The 3917-nt window shown below is 39.7% G+C and overlaps 1 pseudogene; it reads left to right on the top strand.

Annotated features, from left to right (window-relative positions):
- Positions 1 to 2351: 2351 nt before the first annotated feature.
- Positions 2352 to 2486, top strand: LOC133065603 (thymosin beta-4-like; annotated as a pseudogene).
- Positions 2487 to 3917: the final 1431 nt, after the last annotated feature.

Raw genomic sequence — 3917 nt, 5'->3', positions numbered from 1 at the left:
TTGGTAGGGCCCTTTATATAAACGCTTCATCTATCACACATGCTCCTAATGCTTCCCTTGTGTACATGCACAGCTGCTTCAGTCAGTGGGACTCTTTGAGACCCCATGGACTGTAGCCCACCAGACTCCTCTGTCCATGGGATTTTCCAGGCAGTAACACCGGAATGGGTTGTCATGTCCTCCCCCAGGGGAGCTTCTCGACTCAGGGATTAAACTCACATCTCCTGCATCACAGGTGGATTCTTTACCACTGAGCCATCTGGGAAGTCCAACACAAAAGAGCCAACATAGCCAAAAATAAATAAATAAAATGAATATATTTTTAAAAAATCACATAGTGAATGTAAAAGTACAACCACAATAGGTGTGAGAAAGAAAAGAGTTACAAACAATACTCAGTGTATGGTCCATGTACCAGCAGTAAAGGCTTTACATAGAAGCTTATTAGAAAAACAGAAACTCCAGTCCCTCCAGGCCTCCCCAGTCAGGATCTATATCTTAACATATGTCTTAACAGAATCTCAAACATTACAGGTTGAAGAGCACAAGAGTAGGAAAGATTTCACTGTTTAGAGAGGTGAGGAAAGATTTATATATATATATATACACGCACACACACATATATCACACGGATATATATATGCACACACACATATATCACACAGATATATATATGCACACACACATATCACACAGATATACATGCACACACACACACATCAGATATATACATGCACACACACACATATCACACAGATATATATGTGCACACACACATATATCACACAGATATATACATGCACACACACATATATCACACAGATATATATATATGCACACACACATATATATCACACAGATATATACATGCACGTACACACATATATCACACAGATATATATATATATATATGCATACACACATACATCACACAGATATATACATGCACACACATACATCACACAGATATATACATGCACACACACATCACACAGATATATACATGCACACACACACACACATATATCACACAGATATGTGTATATGCACACACACATATATCACGCAAATATATATATGCACACACACATACATCACACAGATATATACATGCACACACACATATCACACAGATATATACATGCACACACACATATATCACACAGATATATATATATATGCACACACACATACATCACACAGATATATACATGCACACACACATACATATCCCACAGATATATACATGCACACACACATATATCACACAAATATATACATGCACACACACATATATATCACACAGATATATACATGCACACACACATATATCACACAGATATATATATATGCACACACATACATCACACAGATATACACATGCACACACACATATCACACAGATATATACATGCACACACACATATATCACACAGATATATACATGCACACACACATATATTACACAGATATATACATGCATGCACACATACACATATATATATATTTGGCTGCACTCGGTCTTTGTTCTGTGCGGGCCTTTCCCTCTTTCCCTAGTTGCGGTGCAGGGTCTTTTCATTGTAATGTTCTCTCTTGTTTCGGATCACAGGCTCTAGGGCATGCAGGCTTCAATAGTTGTGGCTCCCAGGCTCTATAACACCGGCTCAATAGTGTGGCGCAGGGGCTAATTTGCTCTAGAGCAAGTGGGGTTTCCCGGATCAAGGGTGGAACCCGTGTCTCCTGCACTGGCAGGTGAATTCTTTACCACGAGTCACCAGAGAAGCCCAGGAAAGATTTCTTGAGGAAGCAAAGACTATACTTAGACCTGAAAAAAGAGAAGGCATTAACTAAGCCTAAAAGAGAGGGAAGAGTGTTGTGGGTGGAGGGAACAGCACCTGCAAATGTGATGTGATGGAAGCTGGTGCAAATGAAAAAGGAAACAGGCCCAGAGGGCTGGATCACAGCTCACCAAGGAGAGGTGGGCTGGGGGTAGGAGGGGGTGGGACAAGACTCTAGAGAGAGGCCTGATTAAGTGTACTGATACACAGGCCTGATATACTGGACTAACATTAAATGTGTTAGGAAGCCATGATTGTGTTTTCAGCATGAGCACAACTTGATTATATTTGAACTAAGTGAAATAATTATTTGATCACTTTTGCTGCCTTTAACCTGTGAGTGTGATTAAATGAACAATATACACTAACAGATCTTTTATATTGAACTGTATCAGCATTCCTCTAGCAAACCTTACTTGAACTCAACTTTTATTCTTTAAATATACTCCTACACTAGGCTGCGGCCACTGCAGACTGGACTCCCCTGGCCTCACTCCACTTCCTCGAGCGACCATGTCTGACAAACCCGGTATGATTAAGATTGAGAAATTTGACAAGTAAAAGTGGAAGAAAACAGAAACACAACAGGAAAATCCACTGCCTTCTAAAGAAACAATTGAACAAGAGAAGCAAGCAGGTGAGTCGTAACCAAAGTGCACTGTACATGCCACAAGCATTGCTTTTTTATTTCACTTCTTTTAACTGTTCAACTCTGTAGATGAAAAGAGGTTGGTACAAGTTTAAATGACCGTGCTGCCCCTTTCCACATCAAAGAATGGAGAACCACTGACAAAACCCTGGGCCTGCCTATCCCATCTGCCTGTCTGCCTGGCAGGGAAGGAAAAGAACTTGGTTGTTAGTAAAGGAAGAAGCTGGGTGGGAAGACAGAAATCTAGAATAAAAACCTGCCCCAGGGTTTCCTTCAGGCTGTAAAATGCTATTTAATCAGGGTCCCATTTTGTTGTTCAAATTTGGGGGCTTCCCTAGTGGCTCAGAAAGTAAAGAATCCGCCTGCAATGCGGGAAACCTGGGTTTGATCCCCGGGTTGGGAAGATTCCCCTGGAGAAGGGAATGGCTATCCACTCCAGTATTCTTGCCTGGAGAATTCCATAGACAGAGGAGACTGGTGGGCCACAGTCTATTGGATCCCAAGAGTCAGACACGGCTGAGTGACTTTCACTTTCAAATGATTTTAATTACTGTAATGCACAATTTTTAATATGCAAATAAAAACTTTAAAACCTGAAATAATCAAAATAATATACTCCTAGATTTTATTCAGAAGTAGTCCCCTTAGTATTTTTGCATTCATGTTCATTCTCTAGTCTATAGGCCTTTTTGTTTGTTTGTTTGCTTGGTGGGGGATCTTTCTTTCTCTTCTTGTCTCAGGACTAGCCAGTTTTGTAAAATAAAATTCTCTGCTATCCAACAGTTTATATATCATGAGAATTATTTTCTTAGAAGACTCAAAAGAACTCATCTATGCATGAAGTTTCTTGAACATAAATTGATAATTTATTCTAAAAAAGAAATTCATCAAGGTTTTAAAACATATTAGCATAGCATTTTGCAGAATATTTTAATAATTATAGTTCTCCATGATTATCTAAGTTTAGGTCTGTTTTTTGATAACTTACTTTAATTATCTTTATTGAACTAGCCATGGTATGTATATTATCATTGTCTTGTTTTTCATAACAATGTGTTGAATTTGTTTATTTATGTTAGTGGCTATTTTTAAAAACTCTATCCATCAACTCCTCTCCCACACCTTATCTGATGAGAGGCCCTGCAGTCTTGACCATCAGGTACACATGTATGAGGCTGAGTCCATCTTAGTGCCTAAGCCACCTCATGACAGCAACTGAACCAAGGTTTACTTGCTACCCAAACTAGGACAATCAGAGTTCTTTCCCAGGATTTTTTTTTTTTGGGGGGGGAGGGCGGGGGGCACACTATGCGTCATGCAGGATCTTGGTTCCCAAACCAAGGATTGAACCTATGCCCCCTGCAGTGGAGGCTCAGGGTCTTAGCACTGGATTGCCAGGGAAGTCCCTTTCAGGATTTTTCCTATTAGAA

The sequence above is a fragment of the Dama dama genome, chromosome 11, assembly GCF_033118175.1.
Source record: "Dama dama isolate Ldn47 chromosome 11, ASM3311817v1, whole genome shotgun sequence".
In the NCBI taxonomy this organism is placed as follows: domain Eukaryota; kingdom Metazoa; phylum Chordata; class Mammalia; order Artiodactyla; family Cervidae; genus Dama; species Dama dama.
Note: the sequence above shows the minus strand (reverse complement) of the source record. Positions and strands in the feature narration are given on the sequence as shown.